This window comes from Urocitellus parryii, chromosome Y, assembly GCF_045843805.1.
Source record: "Urocitellus parryii isolate mUroPar1 chromosome Y, mUroPar1.hap1, whole genome shotgun sequence".
NCBI classification, from domain to species: Eukaryota; Metazoa; Chordata; class Mammalia; order Rodentia; family Sciuridae; genus Urocitellus; species Urocitellus parryii.
Genome location: NC_135548.1, coordinates 32,604,252 through 32,630,584, shown reverse-complemented (window position 1 = coordinate 32,630,584; position 26,333 = coordinate 32,604,252). Strand labels below are relative to the sequence as shown.

Sequence of the window (26,333 nt, the reverse complement as noted above, 5' to 3'; positions counted from 1 at the left end):
CACACTGTATTATATATGCTTAGGAGTAATGGGGAAGGAAGGAAGCTTAAAAGGGGACAAACAGAAGAGAAATAGAAATTGAGAAAGAGGAAAAGGGGCAAGAATCGGGAAGTTCGAAATTAATTCCTCCAACAAATATTTATTTCACACCAGCTTACTGAAACCTTTGCCAAAAGCATCTGGTTTCTTGGAGTTACCCAATTGTGAGTGACTTCATCACAGGGAGGTGTGTCCTTTTCCTGTGGGGTTGTTGAGGTGGTGGATCTCACAGTACCTTCCCACTGTGCATTTTCAGCCCCTTGTGGGAAGGCACTCTGCACGTGACTACTGCCTCCTGCTATCCAGGTGATGGACATGGCCATGACATGGATCTTTATCTTCTGCAGGGCCTCCAGGCCCTGGACAGGAGTCTCCTGAGAGCTCCCTTCACGTCCTTATTCCTCAGGGTGTAGATGAAGGGATTGAGGGTGGGTGTGATTATGGAGTAGAAGAGGGAGATGAACTTGCCCTGCTCTTGGGAGTAGCTGGAGGGGGGCTGTAGATATATGTAGATGGCAGGCAGGTAGAAGAGGGAGACCACCACCAGGTGGGAGGAACAGGTCCCAAAGTCCTTGTGCCGTCCCTTGGAGGACTGGATCCTGAGCACAGCCCGGGCAATGAAGCCATAGGAGAGGAGGATGAGAGCCAGGGGGACAAGCACAAAGAAGGCCACCAGAACGGCCAGTGTGGTGTCATTCACTGCGGTATCCGCACACGACAGCTTGATCATAGCTGGCACCTCACAGAAGAAGTTGTTCAGCACCTGCCACCCACAGAAGGGCAGCTGGACTGTCAGGACCACTTGAATGAGGGAGTTGCCAAAGCCACTGAGCCAGGCCACAGCCACAAGCTACTGGCAGAGAGGGCGGTGCATGATAATGGCATACCGCAGGGGCTCACAGATGGCCACGTAATGGTCCAGGGCCATGGCAGCCAGGAGGATGCACTCGGTGCACCCCAGCCAGTGGAAAATGGCATACTGCATGGTGCAGCCACCGTAGCTGATGGTCTTCCTGGAGCTGCCCATGTTGGCCAGCATCTGGGGGACCGTGGTGGTCGTGTAGCACAGGTCCAGGAAGGACAGGTGGCTGAGGAAGATGTACATGGGGTTCTGCAGCTGGGCATCTAGCCGGGACACCAGGATGATGGAAATGTTTCCCAGCATGGCCAGAATGTAGGACACCAGGAGGACCACGAAGAGAGGAAGTTCTAGCCATGGTCTGTCAGAGACGCCCAGAATGATGAAGTCCTTTGGAGGATCCCACAGGAAGCTCTGGTTGTCACTTCTCATGGTGAGGCATCTTGTGGCACCTGTGATGAGTCAAGAGAGTGGGAATGAATGAGTCCTGTCAGAAGGTAATCATCATTTTACACCTGTCTGACTTTCTGACCTCTGCAGTCACTGGGACTGGGGGAGTCAGACAACTGCACCTGTGTCCTCACTTCCCTTCCTTCTCTGTGACCATGCCCCCTCATGTTTCCAACATCAGTGTCTGCATCTGCTAAGATGGGGAGTAGAGCCTCAGGTGGCCAAGGGACTGGGGTGAGGGGACGCACACATGACAGGTTTATTTGAGTTGGACTGCTTCAGTTCTTTGCAGACACACTCAGGGGAATTGTCCACTCTCAGGCTTTATCACCTTGTCTTTGGTGGTGGTGGTGGGAGAAAGGAGGAAGATGATAAAGCAAGACGGGCTTCATAAGCAGCTGGGGGCTCTGGGGGCTCAACTCTGGCTGCAAGAGGTGCCCATGCCTCTCTGGGGCACAGCACTCTCCCCTCCCACAGATCACTGGCTTTGGCAGTGCCAGACTGCATGGGTACCTGGAGTGGAGCAGCCGAGACATGTCACTTCAGCTCTAGGTTTGTCATGACCCCTGAGAGGCCCCCAAGCACAGAGTGTTGAGCCCAGGAACCTGTGAAGACCAGCTCTGGACGTGTTCAGTGAAAGATCAGCCTGCCTCCGAGCTTGCACTCTACGTGTGACTTCTTTGCCAGTCTACTGTCCTCTCTCAGGAAGGAAGCAGTGAGGCTTCTGGATGACATTGCTGTTTGGGGGTACCTGGGCTGCCCTGTTCTATGCATGGGCTTTCCCACTCAGGGCCTTTGGTCCCCGACTCCTATCCTCTCCCAAGCACTGTGCCTTCAAGTTCATGATGGGCTTTCTATTGCTCCATGCTGAGAGTGGAAAGAAGTCAAACCCTCTATGTAGGTAATTTAGGGAGGATTAATTTTCAGTTATGGAAAAGAAAGCTAGCGTATGACATTTCTATGACGGGAGAGTGGCTTTTCTGAAGTCACCATGAACAGGGTAAAAACTTGGGGGAGTAAAGGGGTACAGCTCAGGGTTAGCACAAGGGCTTAGTCTCTGTGAGCCCCCAGTTCTATCCCCAGCATGCTCACAGGAGAAATCAAGACACTGGGGAAGAAAACGACCTCTGTGTTGGGTTCAGTTCTCTATGTAAAGTCTCTTGTCAAAACGGTACAATAAAGAAAATCTGAGAAGTCTCCACTAGCTGCATTTCTGCCTTTCCCCTGGTCTTCTGTCCACAGGTAGAGCTTCCCCTTCTCAGTGTTGCCCTCCTTGCCCAGTCCCTGCTTTGCCCTCCTGGGTCTGGCCTCCTGCTGTGGCTGCTGTGTTTGCTCTCTGCTATGTCTGTGCACCAGGCCACTGCAGGGCCAGTGCCTGGCCAGTCCAGGGCAGGTGCTTCCCCAGGACTGATCTCCTTCCAAGAAGCCTTGTTCTCTGTTTCTCACTTGGAGCTCCAAGGTGCCTCTTTCCTTCCATCCTTGGAAGTTGTGCTGGAGCGAATCAGAATGGCTTCCCCTGCACTCCACATTTCCTCCTCAGCCTGCTCCAGTGCTGCAGTTTCTGGCTCAGAGAGAGAAGCTGTGCCTCAAATGGGCCTCTGTGTTCCCCTGGGTGGGGTGTGGGCCTACTGGGTCCTCCTTGGTATGGCAGCTCTGGCCAGGGGCAGCCCCTCTCTCAGCATCTGGCCTGGCCTGTTGGGGGCAACCAAACCGGGAAGGGATTTTTCATGTGTTTATTAGCACCGATGAGGGTACCATGCTTGCAGAGGTGGCAGGGGTGACATCCAGCGCCCTTTTCCCACACTCCCCACTTCCTTCCCCATCCCTAGTAATGGATGTTCTGTTCAGGCCCACTCTTCAGCCTCAGGGAGAGGACATTGTCAGTCTTCTGTGCCTGACTGGTTTCACCTAACAGCACCCTCCAGTTCCACCCATTTTGCTATGAACAGGAATTTGATGTTTTTTTTTCTTCTTTTTAAAACTTTAAAATTTGTTCTAATTAGTTATTCCTGACAGTTTCATGCATTTGACACATTGTACACAAATGGAGCACAACTTCTCACTGCTCTGGCTGTACATGTTTGAACAGGATTTCATTCTTTGTGGCTGAAGGACACTCTCTTGCATTCCTTCATTCCTCGCTGATGGGCACCTGGGCTCCTGGCTGTAGGGAGTTGTGCACAGTGAACAGGACAGCCGTGCGGATACCCCTGCATAAGAGCCTTTGCCTTTGGGCACACGCCCAGGGCTGTGCTGGAGCAAGGTAGATCTATTTCAGTTCTTTGAGGGACCTGGCTGTTCCCCACCATGGCCACACAAATTTATGCCCCACCAACAGGGTGGGAGGTGGTTCTTCTCTAATTCCTCCCCAGCAGGAACTTCTTCCCTTTATGATCATAGCCATTCTAAATGGCTGAGATGATGTACCTTGTGCTTTTGGTTGGCATGACTTTAACAAAGGAGGTTCAGCATGGCCCCCACCCCCTCCTGGGGGGTGCACACACACAGAGCACACACACCCTACCTGGGCACATGTGTGCACACACACAGAGACACCACTACCTGGGCGTGCACACACACACACACACACACAACCTACCTGGGCACACATGTGTACACACAAAGACACCCCTTCCTGGACACACAAACACACAATATACCTGGGCAGGTGTGTACACACACAGACACACACCTACCTGGACACACACACACATACATACATACACACACACCCCCTACCTAGGCAGGTGTGTGCACACACACAGACACACCCCTTCCTGGGCATGCACGTGTGCTCACACACACACTCTATCTGGGCACACATGTGCACACACACAGAGACACCCTTACCTGGGTGTGCACACACACACACACCCTACCAGGGCACATGTGTGCACATACAAAGAGACACCCTGACCTGGGTGCACACACACATATACACACATATATACAAACACATACCATATCTGGGCACATGTGTGTACACACACCTTATCTGAGCTCACAGACACATGCATATCCTACCTGGGCATGTGCACACACACACAAACACACACACACACTCACATCTCTCCTGGGTGCACACATAGAGACACAAGCTGGATGGACACATGCATCCATACCACACCTGGGTGCACAGACACAGCGCCTAGGTGCCTGCCTTCACGTGTTCCCTATTTGGGCACACGTGCCCACCACCCCCACAGTTTCTCAACCTCACAGCATGACACTGTCCAGCCCTGGCCCTTTGTGCCCTGCATGGAATGCCTGGCTATCTGTCTTTTTCGACTTGGAGCTCTGCAGGAGGAGCCTCTGACCCCATTGGCCTTCTCTGTCTTCTATCTGAACAAACACAGATCCCGCCGAGGTACAGCCTCTCTTGCTGCTCTAACAGCCTTCTCCCAGCCTGACTCAGTCCTGCTAGGGCGAGTCCTCCCGGACCCGTGTCTCCAGCTCTCATTTCCGTGTCCTACACATGCCTTCCTGACACCGTGGACTGGGTCATCCCACTTCCAACCTGGCTCCCAGCTCCAGCCAGTTCCCTGTTAGTGTGTGGCTCCTGTCACCCTCCCCCAGAGGTGTCGGGTGGCTTGCAGTGGTGTGCCAGTCCCCACTGCTGTTGTGCAGTGCTCTGTGCAGACCCGTCAGCACTGCTGTGGTAAGCCCTGGTCCTGTGGGACGGGGACATCACAGGAGGCTCCTGCTACCCTCACTGAGTCAGGGACCATCCCAGCTCCCACACTGTGCCCCTGGGCCGCTTGGGTTTGCCGTGAGATCCAACCTATAGCTGGTTCTCTGGGGACGCCCTGGCTTCCTTGCTCTGTCCCCCTTCCTTGTGAGGGCACTGGTGGAGCATGATGGAGCTGTGGGGAGGGCTCAGGTCCCTATGTGCTGCGGGTGGCCTCCCCCGGTCCAAGTGGTGTCCACAGAGTTGAATCAGCTGCCTGGTACATAACCATCCTTCACTGTCTTCCTGCCCTCTGGCCTGGGACCTAGTGGCATCCAGCAGAGACCAGCATCCATGCTGTCACCCTGCCAGCCTGTAGTGCATTGTGCAGGGCAGTGTGTCTGAGCTGAGGGCCAGCCATGTACCCTGTGGTTCCCTGTCATCTATAGAGGACAAGGTCAAGGATGTAGGCTCTATTGCAGCCCAAGCAGTCTCAGTGTGGGGGGTGCAGGACCATGGTCACTGGAAATGCCCTACACATTCAGGACAATCCAGCCCATGCCCTGAGGAGGTCCTGGACCTTGCTCTCACCTGACCTGGCCCTCGGTCCAAGTGGAGAGGGGATTCAGCCTCAGCAGCACCTGTTCCCCCTCAGCAGGCTTGCTGGAAGGCGTGGGGCCTTCTGCGATCTCTGAGGCAGCAGGCGGGTGTGGGCTCAAGGTGGCCCAGCCTTGCTCCCAGGTTATTCCTGAGGATGTGGCATCCAGGGGCAAAGTGCAGGTCCCTGCCGCATGTTCGTGCCTCAGTCAGGTTTATCTTGCCATCTCCACCCCTGAGGGAGGCTGGTTTCCTTGTCCCCAGACAGCCAGTGGTGCCGCTTCTCCCCTGGCAGGAGGCTGTCCCTGAGGTCTGTTGATTGGTGTCAAGGGCTGGCTGCCAGTCGAGGCCCTGTGTTGGCCTGGTTTCTTGGAAGAGCAGCTGGTGGTGAGCAGTGGGTTTTGACTCCTCAGGGTTGGGAGGGAGACTGCGAATTCAGCCTGCAGCCAGCAGTGTTGGCCCTGTGGAGCCTGAGACCCCAGTGGCCAAAGCAGAGTTGACCACTCTTTGTCTGTGTGTCTTTGGGCAGATTTCCTCCTTTCTCTGTGTCTCACTGTGTCATCTGCAGATATGAGAAGTACTGGGACGGCCCTCCAGAATCTGTTACAAGGGTGAGACGCAAGGGTGTTGGCCAAGCTCTTAGAACAGTGACTGCCACAGGTACATGTGGAGATTTCTCTTCTGATCACTGTACACAGTCCCAGCTACCCGTTTCATTGGTTACAAGGGGAGAAAAGGTTCAAGTTCAATAGGGAATGAAATTAAAACATTCTAGCTCAACACAGTGAATGGAAGGACTTTAGGAAGGCTTATTCCATTTTAGGATAAATTTTATTATGTGTATTTGAGTCACAATGCGATGCCGTATTTTGTGTTTGTGGTACAATGGTTTGCACTGCAGAACAAGCTGCATGTCCATTGTCTCAGCCACCCACTGTCCAGTGGTAAGAGCGCTGCAGTCACTGCCGGCTGCCCTGTGCATAGCCCCATGGAGAGCCCTGGCCCTGGTGTGGCTCCTCCTGGGCACCTGCTCCCGTGCCCTTTCCCCTGTCCCTCCTCACTTCCTCAGGGCCTGGCCTGGTGGCTGCTGCCTGGCTCTCCTTTTCTTCAGGTCCCATGAGTGAGATCACTCAGGGCTTTTCTTCCTGTCTGGCTGATTGCTCAGCACAGGCCCTACAAGCCACCCAGGGTGTTCGAACAACAGAATGGCATCCCTCTTGAGGGCCGAGGGTCCTCTGTGTGTCCTTGTGTTGGCCTTACCGCCAGGTCCACATCTGCTCACCCGTGGAGGACGCCTGGGCTCTTCCCGAGCTGGCTGTGTGGAGGGTCTGCGGGGAGCCAGGCGGAGGGTATCCTTGGGGGTTCCTGACAGTGTGCACTGTAAGGACGACTGCTCACCACACTTGGAGCGCTGCTCTTTTTGGGAGCCCTGATGGCCCTGCCCTGAGGGAGCATAGTTCTCCTCTACCCATCCCGTGTGCTTCGACTCTTCTCGTGTGGATGGCAGGTCCTGTTGGGTGTGAGCAGGAGTGTCTTCAGGTGTTTCAACAGACTGATAAAATCATGTGAATTTATTGTGTACACTCATGTTTTGAAGTACATGTACCTTGTGGGGTGACCAAATCCAGCTAATTGACAAGTGTGTCCTCACATGCTCATCATTTTGGGTGAGTACTCTGCATGCTTTTTGCTGTTTCAGTGACACTAGGCACCCCATAGTCTTCTGGCCCTGAGCTGCACCCCGGGCCCCTGGAGTCCCATCTCTGGTGATGGCCTTGGTGTGGCCCTGTTGGGGTACAGTGTTCTGGATCTGTCTGGAGAGGATCCCTGCCTGCTGTTGCCTCTTCAGCCTCTTGTCTTCCCATCTGGCTTTGGGGGACATTCCAGACACTCGGGGCACAATGGCCAGGAGATGTGCCCATGTCCCTCCTTCTTCCAGATGACATTTTCCCAATGTTCAGGGTCAAGGCCGGACAGCTTCAGTCCTGTCCTACTCATTCTGAGATGCCCGAGGGCTGCATGAGGAGTGTCTGTGGAGGCTGCAGGGCCTCATTCAGCTTTGCTGTGGAAGGTGGGCTTCAGCCTCCACCTGCTGCTGTGCTGAGACGTTCCTGCCTGGGAGCCCAGGGACCTACATGGTGACAGCAGCAGAGCTGTCCCCACTAAGGTTGAAGGTGCATGAAGTCTGGCCTAAATATGGTGAAGGGAGAGCTCGTTGAGCATCTGTGGAAGCCTTGGGAAGTAAGCGTGAGGACAGGGCTGCTGCGAGATGTCCCTCAGGAACCATCTGATGCCAAGGTGGCCTGCAGTGACCCTCAGTTTGACATGTGTATGTGCCATGTGTCTGTCAGAGATCAGGTCATCTACACAGTCTACACAGATACCTGCCAGTGACACGGGAAAGCGCAGCCTTGCAATCCACACCCTTGGTCCCCGAGTGCCCATCGCTGCACACAATCCCCTGGTTCAGAGCTGAGCTGGCGCACATATGTATCTCCCACCTCACCTTGCAGCCCCAAACCCACCCCTGAAAGCCAGCATTTCACAGAGGACTGTTGGAAGCCTTGCTCTAGAATTTTCTGTTCCTAATACTAAACCAACTGTGCACAAAGACACCATCCTGCTCAGGCCTGTGGCAAGAGGAGGGTGCTGCCAGAAGCAGAGGCTGTGTCTAGTGGGGGACAAGATCTACTCTCAAAGGACATTATGGTGGAGACTAAAGAGGCAGAAGGAAACTCCTTGCTTTGAGGTTGTTAGAAGGGATCAAAAATGGGCGTATACCAAAAGAGGGGTCCCCACCGCCCCCTGCACAGGCCGTGTGTGCAGCACACCTGCAGGGCACCATGAGCACCGGCCTTTCAGTCAGATCTGTGCCACAGGGGTCGTGGGCATGCAGGATTCATATTAATCCACGTGCAAGGGGCTGGCTGGCTCTGATCTTTAAAATTGCCAGTAAAACAGACAAAGTAGGCAGAGACAGGTGATGATCCTATGCAGGCAAGAATTATAAAGAGGTGCTGGATATTCCTCACACATTCATTGAGGAACACAAAGTGACTTTTGTCATGGTGAGGTTGAAAGGATCATGTCCCCTAAGTGACCAAAGATTGATGGTGAGGGCATTAATGAAGCCAAGGTTTGATAAAGTGTGGGATGAAGAAGTCTGTTAGGAAAGGAAGCTCATGAGATGCTGAGAGACAGGAGAGGTTTCCTGCCTACAGGTACCACCAGTTAATCCATTCAAGTAGATCAACCTACTAGTGAAGTTACACCTCCCATAAGATAATCATTTCACCTCTGAATATTCTTGTATTTTTTTTTCACATTTGAGCTTTTGGAGGGATACCTCACATCGAAACTATAGCAGTGAATAATGTGTACTGCTCATTTTTAAAAAATGTGTCATGATTACTGAATAATATGTTGACTTTTGAAAGCCATGCATCTATAATATGTTAAGTAAAATAAGCCAGGAACAGAAAGACAAGTACCACAGATCTCACTCGTGTGGAATCTGAACAGGAGATGTGAGTGGAATGTGGTTTGTGATCAGAGAATGAGCAGAGTTGGAGGGACGGAGCGATGGATGGGGAAAGGTGGATCATCACTGGTAGGCAGGAGCAGGGAGCTCTTTGGTGCTGTTATACAGTTGGTGGCTGTGGAGGCTAGCATCGTGTGTTATGATGATGTGGGATGTATATTTCAAAGAAAGGACTTTGAAAGTTTTCACCATAAATGGTTCATGTTTGAGGTGTCAGCAAACTTTGTTGGAAGGCACCTGGGCAAGGGGAGTGGTTGTGGGAAAGGGTTCCAAGGTGGCACTTTCCACTCCATAGGGGTGTGGATGATGCTGGTCCTTCTGGCTCTGGACAGACTCGCTGGTGAAGCGCCAAGGCAGGCACAATGGTGCTTAGAGATTTTTGAGTCTAAAGAGTCTTCCCATCACTGGGTGATTGACGAGGGGGAAGGGAGCCCTTCTTCTGTGTTCACAGAGACTCACCTGGTCAGTGCCGTGGTGTGTTCGAGCCATTGTTCCAGGAGACAGGCAGAGACCACCACTCCTTAGGACCTGAGCCAGCCCTGGGATGCAACCCCCTCCAGACTGCCATCACATCCTTGTTCTCAGGGTGTAGAGCAGGGGGTTGGGCAATGAGGGACCACACAGTAGAAAAGGGACATAAACTTGGCCTGGGTGCTGTTGGTGGGGGGCTGGAGGTATATGAGGATGCCTGGCCCAAAGTATATGAGGACGAAGAGCAGGTGGGCGCTGTAGGCGCCCAGTGCCTTGTGCTGCCCTGGGCCCTAGCAATGCAGGTGCAGAAGATGAGCACAAGCAGTGGAGCCACTATGCCGAAAGAGACAGCTCCCAAGGTCAGGGCCAGGTCGTTTGCCCTGGTGTCATACAGGCTAGCTTGATCAGGGCAGGCACCTCACAGAAGAAGTGGTCCAGGGTGTGGTGCCCACAGAAGGGAAGCTGGAGGCTGAGTGTGGCTTGGAGCACAGAGTTGGCCAGGCCGCTGGACCAGGCTGCGGTGTCCATCTGCTCACACACCCACAGGTGCAGGATGAGTGGGTACTGGAGGTACTGGCAGATTGCCATGTACAGGTCAAAGTCCATCACTGTCAGCAGGGCACTTTCTTACAGCTTGTCCAATGCAAGAGGTAGGACTGCATGATGTAGCCCCAGGAGGTTATCGTCTTCTTGTCCCCCGTAGGTGGGCTAGCATCTGTGGCATGATGGTGCAGGTGACACAGCTGTCCAGCCCAGAGAGCTTGTCCAGGAGGAGGTACGTGGGGATCTGGAGTCTGGGCTCCAGCAGGGAGAGAGATATGGTGGGGCTGTTGCCTATGAGCTTCAGGATGCGGGAGACCAACATCTCTGTGCAGAGGGGGCGCTCCAGCTTGGTACCTGAGAAGCCCAGCAGGATGGTGCTTCTGGGGAGCTCACGCTTTCTCCTCCCATGGCTCTGGCTCTCCACTGGCTGCAGACAAGAGAGGTGAGATGAGCAGGGAGTTTTCATTTCAGTGTCTCCATGGCAACACTCTGAGGCCTTCATCATGGTGGTGGGTGGTCCCGTTAGTTTTTGGAGAAGCCCTCCCTGTGTGGGTCTGCTCTGTCAATCTCTGCCTTTGCTGGTGACACCGCAGGAGGGAGACCTGCCGCATTGCAGGCAGACTTCATGTGGAGGTCCATGCTGAGCCCTGTGGCCTCACCTGTGCACTTATTCTTGTTACTCCTACTCTTTTTTCTATGACTAAGTTTCTCTCTCAATCCATTCCAAAGCCTTACTGCTGTCCAGAAGGCAAGGGGCTTCAGCACTTGGCATGCACATCTCTTCCAGGAAAGGCTCTCAGGGGACAGTGCCTGCTGTGTCATTCCCTAGCAGTCAGGGAGGGCACTGGCTCAGGAGGAGGGCTGATGACCAGCTACCCTGCAGCTGCCTGGTGCTATGTCCTTCACTGGGAGGAGACAGCTGCAGCTCATTGACAGCAAGCCTCTCTCCCTTTCCTTTTTGCCCCACTGTTTCATTATGATAAATATGAATAAAGTTTGCCGACCTACCTGTTCCTAGTGTGTGCCCTGTGGTTTCAGGCACACCATCATGTGGTGCAACCCTCCCGACTCCCAGGGTAGCCCCCAGCTTCATTGCTTGCATGTGATTCTGACCGCTCTGACTGCATCAGCTAACGTGATCATGCCATATTTTTAGTTTCACGATTAGCTCATTTTCCTTACAGAATGCCCTGAAGTGCACAGTGCAGTGCAGGTTGCGAGGTCCTACCTCTTCAGGCCACTTAGTACATGTAGGAATTTGCTGGTGTGTTACCTGCTGCTAACCCAGAGGTCGCCGGCAGGTTTTGCTGCTGTGAACCGAGCTTCTCAGTGTGTGGTGTGGGGTGCTCTCTGAACTGCTTCAGACTTTGGGGTGCAGTCAACAAGGACAATGTTGAACTAGGAGTCAAGAGACCTGAGGAATCTGGGGAAGAGGCTGTCTGGCAAGCTCCCATGTCGCTGCCTTTCCACTGCAGTGGACGCGGGTACTGGGTATGCAAATCCTCCACAAGCTGGACCCAGGGTGGATTGGCTGCCTGACAGGTGTGGAGCTGAACCTCACCTGCGTCCCCTGTCCTTTCCTGGTGGTGACGTGTGCCTCTGGTCCCTCACCATATGGCCATTGCACCTTTTCTTTGGAGAATGTGTATTTGACACCTTTGCTGGGTTTTGAGACAAGTTTCTGCCCAGCTGGCTGGTCATTAAGTTTCAGGGCACTGTTTATTCTATCATTTCAGGTTTGCCGTGGGTTTTATGTGTGTGTGTTATTAAGTTGACATAGTTTCTATTCCTACTTTTGTGATTTTTTCATTAAAAGAAAGTTGAATTTTGTCAAATGCATCAAATTAGAAAACCTCATATAATTTCTTCTGCTTCCTCTTCTCTTCAAACACCAACTTGGCTGGCCTTCGTGCACTGGAGCATGCTGTGTCCTGGTGGCCTGCCTGCCTGACCTCCGTGTCCATGCTGTGGGCCTGTTGCGCTTGGCTTCTAGCAGTGGCTGAGGTGCTGCGTCAGTGGTGCTGCAGGGCCTGATTTGCTGTCTGTGCTGTCTTCACCTGGTATTCATGTCTAGGTACAGCTACGTTGTGGGAGGAGAAGAATGTCATCTCTTCAGAGCCTCTGAGAAGACTGTGTCCTTTCCTCACTGGCTGCTGGGCAGTGGTCAGTAGTAAGCCTCCAGGTCCAGAAGTTACTGTGCCCGGAGGTGTGGCTGGTGGTGTGTGGGGTCTCCCTAGTTACAGCGAGCTCACTTTCTACTTCGCTATTGTCTGGTTCTGGTGGCCTTGTGACCTGGGGGCCCCTGTAGGACCAGCGTCCTTGACCCCTCTTCCTTCTCTCTGCACTCTGAGCCTCCTGCCCCTGCAGGACCAGTGTCCTTGACGTCCCTTCCTTCTCTCTGCACTCTGAGCCTCCTGCCCCTCCAACTGCTCTGCTGCACTCATGAGGAGAGGCTTCCAGGCGCTGTCCTAAGGGTCCCCTGCATGGACCAGTCACTTCCCTCTGTCTGCTCTCGTTTCCTGCCTGGGCTTGGTTCTCTGTGTATGACCCGTGTGCCTTTGGTGACATCCTGTGCTCATCCTCGGTGGGCTGTCACCTCCTGGGGCTGCTTGGCACTGCCCTCTGTGCAGGGCCTGGGGCCATGTGTTCCTCAGCTGTTCTCCATGCCCTCCTTCTGCCTGGTTCCAGGACTCTCTTGGGGGTGGGGGGCCAGACCTGGTGCTCCTGTCTTCTCTCCAGACTTTTCTCTGCCTTCTCTCCCCTGGGGGATGCCGTAGTCTGGCTGGGCACAAAATAACCAGGAGGTCACGAGCCACTTGTAGGTTCAAACAGGAACTACTTTATTGCCTGAACCCCATGGAAACTCTCCAGAACTCTCCAGAAACTCCACGAGAATCAACGGGAACTCAAGTGGAACTCTGTGAGAACTCAAAAGTAGCAGGCACCTGAGGCAGCAGGAGCCGCCCCACTGCCGGACAGCAGAGGTCCACATACACAACTGAATACACAGCTTGCCCCAATACAGCATCACCCAGTTACAGCAATCAGTCACCATCCCAATAATTATACACAGCTTAACTTAATCACCATCATCCCAATGGCTCGCTGGCGGCACCTCCCAACCACTCCTTCTGGCAAAATGCCAGGCGCCATCCCGACTTGGCTGTGACTCTCAACAGGGGGACACTCCCCTGCACATGCTCAGAGCTGCCCTCAGAGCTGCCCCCAGTCTCTCTGGTGAGCTCTTCCCTCGGGACTGTCCTTTCCCTCTCAGGACTGGCTGTGGATCTGCTCACATACCTCTGTGCCATTTTGCACGTGTGCCCTGATCCCAGTCCTCTGCCCTCTGTTCAGAAGTGCAGATTCTAGATCAGCGTGTCCTCACCCAGGTGCAGCCGCTAGGAGTGGGCACCGAGCATCAAGAAAGTTAGGAAGCGCATCACCAGCTGGAGGGGCCAAGGTCACACGTGGTGTTAGAAGAAGAGGAAACAGAATCTTGGGGCTGTGTGCTCACTCCCCGGTGACACAGGCTGGAGACGCAGTGGACAGCAGTCCATCAGCCGTGTGCAGGCATCCAGAGAGTGCTGGTCGCAGCAGGTGGATATGAGTTCTAATATGCCCACTACAGGGGCAGCAGGGGTGGTGCTGTGCATGGTGGGACCTCTGCGTGGCTGAGGAGCACAGTGCTGATGCGCAGAGTCCACATCTGGATCCAGTGGGGCCAGCCTGACACAGGGACCCTAGGGTGTGGGACAGGGAGCGCCAGCCTGGGGCTCTGCTTTCCTGCCCTGGAAAGCAGATGGCATGCCTCCCTCAGGGCGTGCAGACTCACTCTGCTGCGGGTGGCCTGGCAGGAGGAGGCCTGCTGAAGTGACTTCTTTACTCTCCACATGACTTTCCTTTAATATGTAATGACCGCACAGCAAGCCAGGGAAACCACAGCAGCACAGAGCACCCAGTGTGGGCAGGGCAAGGTCAGTGCCTGGTCCCAGTTCTCATGCTCCCCTGTCGCACGGAAGCCCTGGCCATTCAGCTGGGCAGGTACACCTCCGCTCCTGACAGGAATTCTCCCTTACAGTATCCAAACCAAGCTAAACCAAACATTAGCATGGTCAAATTTGGATAAGTAAGTATCCTATATTTCTGTTAGTTTCTGGTTGATGGACACATTCATTGGTACTGCTCAGGTGCCGCGTGGGGTTCTGAGGAGCAGGGAGCGGGTGGAGTGGGGAAGTCTGGCTGATGGAGATGCGGGTTCCACCTGCTGGCCTCCTCCTGGTGCAGAGGGTGCTTAGCGTCCACTCCTCTGTCATGACTAAACAGCCCAGTGCAGATCTCTCAGCCTTCCCTCTGCCACGGCTGTCATCCATGACTCCTGTCCACAGTCTTCCAGTGTCCCCCCATGGCCGGCAGCACTGCAGCCACCATCCTGCCCTCTCCTCCAAGGTCAGCTCTTTTACGATCTGTATGTGAGGATCAGCACATTTCTCTGCCCTCTCTGTCCGAGTGCCTATTAAAAAAGCAACCCTTAAGGTGGCCAGAGTGTGGAGGACAGGTACCCTCTGCTCAGTGGTGGGCAGGGAAATTAGCACAGGCGTTATGGAGAGCGGCATGGAGTTTCCTCACAAAGTTAAGACACAGTGGCTGGGTGACTAGCAGCCAGTTAGGGGACCACAGCCCAGGAGGACATCAGCCAGGGGAGCTTCTGAAGCTGCACCCAAGCTTGACGGCCACTGTGTCCATCAGCAGGAGGGTGGGAGGCTGAGGGCTGTGCACAGTGGCAAGTTCCTTTCCCAGCAAGAGGCCAATCCTTCCTCTGGTGGCAATGGACAAGCCCAGGACCATCATTTTAAGTGAGATAAGCCAGGCATAAAAAGTCAAATGTGATTTTATAAGGAATTTTCCTTGTGCCATGACACTGTGGGCAACCACTGGGTCAAGTTGGCCACCAGCTTTGGGAACCAGCAGAAGGAAGGTTCTTGAAAAACAGGAAGGGCCAACCCTCTCTGGACCCCTACTGCCGTGGTGCTGGCCTTTTTTCCCTCCCAGGAGATCCTGCTGTGGAGCAGCGTGGGTCCCATCCTCACGCCAGGCTGTGCTCAGTCTGCCCTGCATCCCTTTAAAGGGCACTGGGACCCTGTGGGCACCCACACGTGGCACCCAGTCCACCTCTGATGTGGCCTCTCTCTGTTTCCTGTGACACCAACCTCCCCTTGCTGTTGGCTCTGAGCACACACAGGGGCCATAGTTTCAGCCGAGTCCTCTTTCCCTCTCTGTGCACCAAGGGAGGCTGCTCCCATCATGCCCAACACAGCCCCTCTCCTGGTCAGACCATCCAGCCCTGCTGTTTGTGGCGCCCATGCTCAGTGTGTCCTTCCGTCACAGAGCCGTTCTGCCTCCCAACACTGCTGGAGTAGATGCTGGGCAAGCTCCCCAGAAGCTGTCCTAATGTTCATCATCACTATAAAATGTCGCATGTTGCTGTGCTGCTCTGTGATGACTGACACACCTAGGCCACGTGTAGGCAGCAGGCCAGGTGGGTAGCATGTCTGTCCCCTGTCTGGAAATTTCTCCTGCCTTTCTGCACGTTGGAGCCCTTCTCACTAGAGCACCTTCTCTCCTCCACAGTGGCAGCGGGAGTCCCTCAGCTCTTGCCCAGGTGGCCTCCTGTAGGGCGTTGCTGGCTCCTCCACAGCTCACTTGCAGATGGCATTTCTTCCACGTTTCATGTGGCTTCTTTGCCACCCGACGTTTCACACTTGGTTGGAATCAGATTGAGCATCCTGCCTGCCTCCTGCTGTGTGACACTGGTCCAGTGCTCTGGGCTTGCATGGGGTCCACATGGGCTCTTTGTGCTTCTGTCTGCTCTCAGGAGTCTAGGCTACTGCCTTTTCCTCTGTCAGCAGCTTCCATAGATGCTCGCCTCCTTCACTCCTGTTTTTTTCTTGGGTCTGCAAGCTGCTGTGCTGAGAGGGAAGATAGAGCCTAGGAAGGCTTTTCCGTCCCCTTGCTCGCCTCGCCCGCCTGTCCTGGGTGAGAGTCCTGCAGTGGTGTGGAGCCACCAGGAGAAAGGAGGGGGCCTGCTCTCATGCCCAGCCTGGCCCTGACCGCCCTACCTGGAGGGGGAGAAGCAGGAGTTGAGCAGAGTGACAGCCTGCCCTAGACACAGAGCCCTTGCTCAGGAGATGTGTGACTCTTCAGAGGGTCTGGGATCTTGTGGTGGTGACTCTAGAATTTAGCCAAGAGAGAGCATTTTTTGTTCCACTGAGCCTCCGAGGGTTAGTGTGTGGCTCCTCTGGGGTCTGAGCCATGGGCAAGCAGATAATTAGTTCAAGGTCCAAGTTTGCAGGAAGGTGCCTCCAGGGGGAGTCATGTCTCACTCATTATTCTGAGAATAGTCCTCCCCCGGGGTGCATGGCTGAAAGTGAAGGAAGTCTCTTCACACAGCAAAGCTCTCACCTCAGGGGCTCAGCAGTCTGAGGCCACCTCGTGTCCCTGTGTGGCTCCCTACCAGAGCAGCAGAGGGAGCTGTGTCTAGCACAGGGAGCCACTCCAAGTCCCCAGAGGCTCCCACCCAAGTACTTCCTGGGCCCGGCATGGCTTCTGCATGAGATGAGCTGGGCATGTCCAGGGTAAGGTGACTGAGGACAGGTGTCATTATTCATGACTGGCGAAGCAGCTCGTGGCTCCAGTGAGAACCCAGCATCTCTGCCCGTCACCATGGGCAGCCATTGCCTCTGGTGAAGCCATGGCCTCTGGGGCAGCCACGGCCTCTGGAGCAGACTCAGCCTCTGGAGCAGCCTCAGCCTCTGGGGAAGCCACAGCCTCCAGGGCATCTCTGGACTCTGGTGAAGCCACGGCCTTTGTTAAAGCCACAGACTCCAGGGCAGCCATGGACTCTGGGGCAGCCTCAGCCTCTGGGACAGCCATGGACTCTGGAGCAGCCATAGCCTCTGGTGAAGCCACACCTTCAGGGCAGCCGTGTCCTCTGGGGCAGCCCTGGCCTGTAGGCCAGCCACAGTCTCTGGGCAGCTGGGCCTCTGGTGAAGCAGGCTCCGCAGGGCCTTAGCTGGAGCTGTGCTTCCCTCACACTGGCCACCACACTCACTCCTGGGCTCCCAGTGTGGCTGTCACCCTTCAGAGTCCCTGGGAGAGCAGACACTGCCTGGCTTGGTCTGTGAAGGCTTTGTTGACTGTGAGGGCTGTACTTGCTATGGGGGCTCCTGGTGAACCAGTGCAAGCCCAGCACGGAGAGCACTGTCACAGTGTCACCACTGGGCCTCAGTGCACATGGAGGCACATTCCTGTATCTCCCGACTTGCCCCATTTCCTGAAAGGTGACATGGGTTTGACTCATGAGACGCCTTTCTACCCCACTATTCAGCATGGGGCTGGGTCAGGTGAAGCTATGTAGAGATGGCAGAGATCCCTGCAGGTGTCACCACACAGGCAACAGTGAGTCCCTCCCAGTGTCCCCACACATAGACCAGCCAACCTTACAGGTGTCCCCACACAGGGTCTGGCCAACCCCTCCAGATCCCCACATGGAAAGTTAGGCTACATACAATCCACATAAGTGTGAGTGAGGAGCAGCCGGTCCATGTGCTTTACAGAATTCCACCCAAGCCTCTGTCCCCATGAGGAGTGCTAATCATTCTTCCACTCAGCCAGCTGTCTCTCCATCTCTGTCCATCTTGTGTCATCTGTCACCTATCTGATATGTATGTCATCTGTCTTCTCTCTATCCAGCTCCGTCATCTATCATGTGTCCCCCTCCCCTGTCCATCATGTGTTGTCTGCCTATCTATCCCTCCATCCATCCTGTAGCTACCCTCCAGCTCCTGTGTCTACATCATCTGTCATCCATCTATCCAGATCCATCATCTTGTATGGGTCATCTGTGTCATGTCTATCTGTTAGGGTCTGTAAACAAGTCAAGATGGCGCCCGGCATTTTGCCAGAGGGAGTGGTTTGTGAAGTAATGCCAGTAAGTGTGGAGATTCCTTATAGGTTGACTGCTGTACCTAGTTTATGTTAATTAAGATAAGCTGTGTGGAATGTATAAATACCCCTCCTGTCCTACAATAAACGGCTCCCACTCCAGCTGTATCAATGTACTCAAGTTGTTCATCACCCCCCCGGCTATTTTGCCCAGCCAGCCGGGCTGCAGCATCTAATCATCTGTCATCAGTGATCCATCCATCCATCCACCCATCCATGCACCCTGTGTCTATCCTCTAGCTCTGATCTCTGTATCACCTGCCATTGTCTATCATCCCTGTCTCTCCTCTGTCTTCCATCCATCTCTGGTCTTTCTCCCACCCTGTGGGAGGTTGCAAGCTGGTGTGTGTGCTGTGGGCTGGGGTCTGCAGATGGAGTCTTCGCTCCACTGAGCTTGCATTCTGGTTGGAAGGAACTCACAGCTGGTGAGGGAAATCAGGAGGAGTAGAAGGCAGTTTCCCATTCTGGTGGGAGCCCTGAACCCATAATGACAGCACAGAGGGGCACTGGGAACCACAGTAAGGGTGTGCAGGGCAAGACTCATGGAGCAGGTGACATCTGGGCTGAAGCCAAGACTCGAAGAACAGCCAGAGGGAAAGGCAGGGCCCAAACATGGAGGCAGCACTAGCTTACTGTAGGCTTTCCATTTAACTTTGTTTTGGAATCTCTTGGACATTTCAGTCAGGTTTTAAGAGCAATAATTCAAGTCCAGTATAGCCTCTGCCCCATTCACATACTTTTCTCTTTCTATTTTTTTTTTTTTTTTTTTGTGCTGGGAATGAAACCCAGAGCCTCACATATCCTGGTAAAGTACTCCACCATGGAGCTACAGTCCAGCCTTTTTTAGTTTTTATTTTGAGACAGGGTCTACCTAGTTGCTGAGGCAGGACTAATACTTGCAATCCTCCTGCCTCAGCCTCCCAAGTAGCAGGGATTGCAGGCCTGTGCCATCTTGCCTAGCAAGAGCCAAATCCATGTATAAGTTTAAGGGCGTCATTCTCTCCCTTTCTTAAGACTATCCATCATCCAGTTTGTTTACCTCTTTGTGAGCCTTTGTTATTTTCTGTATTTTTCTTTGGAGCTTTCTGATAGGTTTGTGCCGATGTTTCATTTGCATCTGAATTTGCATTTGCCTAATGACTAGTATCCCCAACACATGACGTATCTTCTGTGGTGAGACACCTCCTCCTGACATTTGACCATTTTCTAATTGGATTAAACTGAATACTTTTGAGAGAGCTTCATATATTCTAGACACCAGACCTCTGTTATAGTTTGAAAATGTTTTTCCTTTCTATAGCTTGCCTTTTAAGCCTCTTAGTCATATCTTTTCCTAGGCGAGTTTTGATTTGGGTTAAGCCCAATCAATAACCTTTCCTTTTGTGGGTTGCTGAGAGTCAAGTCTAAGAATTTTTTTTGCCTCTTCCTGGGTCCTGAAGGTTTCCTCACCTTCTTCTTTTAAAATTACATACCTTTACAGTTTACATTGAAGCCCACAACACATTCAATTCCTTGAGCTGTGTGGTCCATTTGCATCCAAGTTCATGGTCCAGAATGTTTGGTCATACAGGAGACCTATGTTGAGGCCCTGGGTGTCCTCAGTGCCAGTGTTTGTCCTCAGGCTGTGTCTTCTCCCCAGAATTGCTCCTAACCTCTCGGGAGCTCCAGCCCACGTGGGGAGCTCGCTCCAGGCCCTGGCAGTCTTTGTGGGTTGCTCCCCTCCCTGCTCCAGTCCTGTGACTCTGTACACACTCTTGGAGTCAGGTAGGCTGATTCTCTCCTCTGTGTTCCTTATCTTTTCAGAGTTACTCACTATTGGCCTTTCTGGTTTATTTTCTTTTCCTTAAAAAAATGTAGAATAATCTTGTCTGTAGCTACAAATTGGAAGGGGTGTGGTTTGGGGTAAGAATGGTGTTGAGCCTGTGTGGGGGACAGCTGGCACTTGGGTTGTCTTGAATCTACCAAGGCTGGAGGCCTCTGCGGATTGAAATCTTGGGGGGTTCTTTCCATCTGGGTCTTGGTTTTCAGCCTGCGGGTTCTATGCATGCTTCCTTTTACATTTGTGAGGCTTATGCTAATTTTTTATATTTGGGAGCTTAGTGCTTCCTCCCTGGGGGTCCTTGAGAACACCATAGTTCCTGGGGTCCCAAGGGCTTGGCTCTGTAAACAAGCTGACACCAGCCTCCTCAGGTCCCCAGGTGCCTCATTTCCCAAGCTACAGGAGATGAAAGCCACCTTTCCTGCCCCTATGTGAGCCAGTGCCATGGTGTCCCTGGCTATGCCTGGGACTCAGCCTGCTTCCCCACCTCAGGCTACTTCCTCATGGAGGCCCCTTTTCCTCCATGCAGGGACCTGCCACTGTGAGACAAAGGCATTTTGATCTGAAATGTGGGTCCAGGCCACCCCACCTGCTGAGCTAAGGTGAGACTCTGGCCACTCCTGCCTCAGGAAGTGATTTCTCCTCCTCCTTCTGCTGCTGAGAGCTCCACCAACTCGTCTTCAGGTCAGATGTCATTTTTCTGTTTGATTTTCTATCAGAGTTGTCACTGAAGTTGCCTTTGGAAGACCCAGAATTGGCTGCTCATTCTGGAGAAGTCTCCACTGATCTCTGGAATTGAGGGAAGAAGGGCTTCAGAACCTCAGGTCCTCAACTTTCCCGGAATAAGAAGGGTGAGGACTTTGAATTTTTGTGTGTGTGTGTGGAAATGAGGCTCAGGTCTGACTCTCTACTGAAATCATCTTTGTGATGGCTTCTATTAGGGCTTATATTGGTTAGTGTGCATCAGAGTAGGGAGCTTCCCAACCCCGACTTCTCATTTGGAACTCCATTTTTGAGAAAGATAATGCATCTGATTCAAAAAAGATAGAACACACTGATTTCTACAATGAATCGTAGGCATATAAAGATGATTCTGTTCTACTTGTTTGCCTTGTCCCTGCTGGGCCAACCCAGGGTGCCCCTGGAGACTAGAGGCACACATAAAACCACACTCTTGTGTGGGAGAGGAGCCAGGTTGAACAGAAAGCTCTGTTCTTCTGTATCAGCATAGAGAGAGCTTCTCTGTGATTGTGAAAAGAATCACAGGCTTTCCTCTAGAGATGGCTGAGCCTAAGGGAGCTCTCTGTAGACATGTAAGTGCAGGTTGGTGAGGGAAAGGTGACAAATGACAGCAGCCACAGCCCTATAGCACGAAAAGGATGGGAAAGGAGGAAGTGCAGAGCAGGGGACCTGAGCCCTGGGCTTGGCTGCCATAGGACCTGAGAGAGTGCAGAGAGGGGACCTGGGCCCTGGGCTTGGCTGGTACAGGACAGGAGGGAGTACAGAGCAGGGCACCTGAGCCCTGGGCTTGGCTGTCACAGGACAGGTTAGAGTGCAGAGCGGGGGACCTGAGCCCTGAGCTTGTCTGGCACAGGACAGGAGGGAGTGCAGAGCAGGGGACCTGAGCCCTGGGCTTGGCTGCTATAGGACAGGAGGGAGTACAGAGCAGGGGACCTGAGCCCTGGGCTTGACTATCACAGGACAGGAGGGAGTGCAGAGCAGGGGACCTGAGAACTGGACTTGGCTGCCATAGGACAGGGGGGAGTGAGGAGAGGGGACCTGAGCCCTTAGCTTTGCTGGCATAGAACAGGAGGGAGTGCAGAGAGGGGACCTGAGCCCTGAGCTTGGCTGGCACAGGACAGGTTAGAGTGCAGAGCAGGGGTCCTGAGCCCTAAGCTTGGCTGGCATAGGACAGGAGGGAGTGCAGAGCAGGGGACCCGAGCCCTGGGCTTGGCTGGCACAGGACAGGAGGGAGTGCAGAACAGGGGACCTGAGCCCTGGATTTGGCTGCTATAGGAAGGAGAGGAGTGAAGAGAAGTGGACCTGAGCCCTGAGCTTGGCTGGCACAGGACAGGAGGGAATGCAGAGCAGGGGACCTGAGCTCTGGGGTTGGCTGGCACAGGACAGGAGGGAGTGCAGAGCAGGGGACCTGGGCCCTGGGCTTGGCTGGCACAGGACAGGAGGGAGTGCAGATCAGGGGACCTGAGCCCTGGGTTTGACTGCTATAGGAAGGAGAGGAGTGAAGAGAAGTGGACCTGAGCCCTGAGCTTGGCTGGCACAGGACAGGAGGGAGTGCAGAACAGGGGACCTGAGCCCTGGGCTTGGCTGCTATTGGAAGGAGGGAGTGCATAGAGACAGGAATGGCCAGAGAGAGTCTCACTTTAGCTCAGTAGGTGGTGTGGCCTGGACCCACATTTCAGATCAATGCCTTTGTCTCACAGTGGCTGGTCCCTGCATGGGGGAAAAGGGGTCTAAAAATTCCTAAATAAGAATGTGCAGTATATCTGAAATATAAACAGTTCCCCTACTCTTTGTTGTTAATTTCTATCCATTAAAGCCTAGAAAGCCCTGGTCTGTCCTCCATGAGTTGGTGTGGTTGGAGCATAACCTTAGGTCAGAGAATCAAGTCCCATTCACCAACCCAATTTCAGAACATTAGGCCGAAGTTTCCATAATGAGTTCACATTTATTATTTCATACCAATGAAACTACTAAAGGAATTTGACATTTTCATAGCTCCTTTGCAATTTCATGACTGTCAACTAAACACCTGGGCAGGATGCGAGTCAGAGGACTATGCATGGTGGCCACCTCACACTGATGTAATAAAGCATGGAGGAAAAATGTTTTTAAAAGACCTGAGGTCACCTTGCAATTTTGGCTCAGGAGTGGCAGTCTAAGTGACAGCCATTGCTAAATAATTTATGTAGTTTGTCATCGCCAGTCCTTGGGTCTCTCCATGGGGTGCAATTTAGCAATGGGTCTGTGGATACCGAAGCTCAGGTGCTCTTCATACTCGACGCTTGCAAAGTGTGCCTGTGAAAGTCTCCCGGTTCTTTAGCACTTGTCTGCCCCTTTCCTACCCCTTTGTGTGGCTTAGCTGGGGATCTGGTGTCTAAACTGTTGGATTCAAACTTAGGCATCCCCACCACAGCTTCAGCCAGGCAGAGTTTGCAGACTCCACCATGAGGGCCGACAGGTAGGGCAGCAGCCACAGGCACACAGGGGTCCTTCAAAATGCTTCTGTACTCCCATGTCCACTGTCCTGTGTTGCCTGGTGTCACTTGCTACTACTGTCTCAGGGGAGGCCTTCCTCAGTAGCTATTGGCACTATTAGGCAGGGTCCCCTTCACAGCCCTTATCTTAGACAACTGTAGCCCTGGAGGCTGTAGGTGGCCAAGGTATAAGCCCACTGTCACCAGGCATGTAGACATGGGAGGTATGGATGGGAACCTAAAAGCCCTGTCCTCTTTCCATCTTGCATGAGGAAAGCCAACACACAGGATGCCAAGCTGGGTTGTAGGTCATGTATTGCAGAGGCAGAATCACACCTGTCACCTCAAGAATTATTGGGTCCTGTTTTGATACAATGGCCTGCCATTCAAGGTGGCCTCGTGTCTGCATTCGCGAAGTCCCTGAGCGTCGCCCCTGAGTTTGACCTCTGTACCTGGGCACATCCTGCTGGCTCTTGTGGAAGCATCCTGCTCAGTGGGCCACAGGTCACATTCCTTCTGTGAACACAGCCAGAGCCTGGTTCTCAGGTCATGGCCTCCGTTAACATAGGAGCAGCTGCAGGGCTCTCCCCACCCATTGGGAGCCACTGGCCAACACCGAGCCCTCGACAACTCTTCTGGCTGAGCTTCTGACCCGCCTTAGTCATCACATGCCTGTACTGTTCCCCAAGGCGGCAGGCTCCAGGGCAGATCCATGCCCCGCCTGGGAGTCAGGCACACTGCCCTGAACATAATGGGCATCTGTAGGTGTACACTCAGAGGTGAACTCTCTTGAGTGCACAGCCTGGTGCAGCGGGCAGGGGGCCATGCTGTGTTCTCTTACCAGTGACCCCGATGTTTCTGCACACAGTGGGGTGGCCATGGGGAGCGGCAAGGACAGCTCCCTCCAGGCGTTCATACTGGTGGGCTTCTCTGACCGGCCTCGACTGGAGAGGGTCCTGTTTGCCTCTGTCTTGGTCTTCTATGTCCTGGCACTGGTGGGCAACGCTGCCATTGTCCTCTTGTCCCTCGCAGATGCCAGGCTCCACACGCCCATGTACTTCTTCCTTGGGAACCTGTCCTTCCTGGACCTCTGCTTCACCACCAGCATTGTGCCCCAGCTGCTGTGGAACCTCTGGGGCCCAGACAAGACCATCAGCTACCACGGCTGCGTGGCCCAGCTCTACGTCTACATGGTGCTGGGCTCCACCGAGTGCGTCCTCCTGGCTTTCATGTCCTACGACCGCCACGTGGCCGTCTGCCGGCCCCTGCAATACATGGTGCTCATGCACCCCCGCCTCTGCCTGCAGCTGGTCGCTGTGGCCTGGGGCTGCGGCTTTCTGAATGCCTTCGTCATGTGTCCTCAGACCATGCGGCTCTCACGCTGTGGGCACCGCAGGGTGGACCACTTTCTCTGTGAGATGCCGGCTCTCATCGCCATGTCCTGTGAAGACACCATGCTGGTGGAAGCCTGTGCCTTTGCCCTGGGGGGTGGGGCTTCTGCTGGTGCCCCTGTCCCTGATCCTCGTCTCGTACGGCACGATCGCAGCCGCAGTGCTGAGGATCAGATCGACCGCGGGGCGCAGGAAGCCTTCAGCACCTGCTCCTCCCACCTGCTGGTGGTCTCTCTATTCTACGGGACCATCATCTACATGTACCTGCAGCCGGCCAACAGCTACTCACAGGACCAGGGCAAGTTCCTCACACTCTTCTACACGGTGGTCACACCCAGCGCCAACCCCCTCATCTATACCCTGAGGAACAAGGATGTGAAGGGGGCAGTGGCCAGGCTCCTGGGCTGGGAGAAGGGGTCTGGGGAAGCTTAAGCGAGCAGCACTTGCATCTGGCTGCTGAGTGCAGTGCCCTCGTCCACATCCTCAGGCCAGTGGTATTCTGTGGAGGCAGGCTGGGGCGGATATACATCATGAGATATCTCAAATTCACACTTGAGTCTCAAGTACAAATGTGACATCCATCTGTGTTTCCTGTGTGCACATACACATAGCCTCAAAGTCTGTGTAGGCATTCAGATCACCTGTGTCACCACAGGCTTGCAGGTCCCGGGCGGGGTTTCCATGGTTGGGTGGTGATGGTGCTGAGGAGGTTTTGGGTTTTGGAGCATTGGGACACGGGGAGCTCAGATTGGGGTGCCTGATCCATGCGGAGGACTTGCTGGAGCTGTTCCCAGTCACCTGAGCCACCAAGTGAGGCAGACAACACAGTGGCTCAGGGTTCTAGTATGGCTCTCGCTGCCAGGTCTGGGTGGGACCAGCTGCCAGCTCTAGGAGTTCTGCTCCACAATGGCAGGGGACTTGTCATCCGCCCTGTCCCACAAGCACCAGGCAGTTTGCAACTACATCCTAGGTGTCAAAGAGAGACAGTGAGCAGCCTTTCTCAGCACCCCTGTGCCCACAACTGTGGTCGCATTTCCAATGGACATCTGGGCATGCAGGGAGAACAGCCTCTGCCCAGGCTGTCCTCATGAGCCGGGAGTGGCCTTTTAGGTGCATCTTCTGGAAGGGAGGACTGGGGGTCGTGGCCCCTCTCCTTGGCTGTTCTCACAGCAGAGTGCTCCCAGGAGGGCTGAGCAGCCAAGGGCCTAGAAGGAGCCGGGCAGATGATCTTCATTCGAGGGGACCGATGACCTTGGTCTCCTGGGGAGGTTCCTGGCCAACCTCACCAGACATGGTGCTGTTGGCGATCTTACAAGGTCAGTGCAGCCAGACGTCACTAAGAGCAGCCCCGCAGCAGCAGGTGCCTCAGAGCCTGAGGATGTGACTTCCCGGCTCCGCAGCCCCGGAGTGCAAGACCACGGCTGGGCAGGCGTCTGTTAAAGGCTCCCCCCAGTCTCCGGTGACAGACAGACCTGGGAGTTGTCGTGTTGGGGATAGTCAAAGTTGACTCCTCTCTTTCCCCAAGCCTTCTTCCCATGTACTGAACCATGAGCTCCCTCGGGGGGTGGGAGTGACCAGAGAGCCTCAGCCCACCCTGTTCCTTGCTCAGCAGCATCCCTCTGCTGACTGTTCCAGGTGAACGGATGGTCCCTTTCATAGACTAGCCTTATTCTAAGTCCTGGCTTTCGTTTAACCCTGGAGGGGTACAAAATCCAGGAGCAGAGAGTGTGTCGGGAGATG

The 26,333-nt window shown here is 54.0% G+C and overlaps 3 pseudogenes; 1 reads left to right on the top strand and 2 right to left on the bottom strand.

Moving 5' to 3' along the window:
• Nucleotides 1–373: 373 nt before the first annotated feature.
• Nucleotides 374–1,330, bottom strand: LOC144251013 (olfactory receptor 2B11-like; annotated as a pseudogene).
• An 8,390-nt stretch (nt 1,331–9,720) lies between these two features.
• Nucleotides 9,721–17,115, bottom strand: LOC144251012 (olfactory receptor 2B11-like; annotated as a pseudogene).
• A 6,965-nt stretch (nt 17,116–24,080) lies between these two features.
• On the top strand, nt 24,081–25,025 carry LOC144251112 (putative olfactory receptor 2W6 pseudogene; annotated as a pseudogene).
• Nucleotides 25,026–26,333: the final 1,308 nt, after the last annotated feature.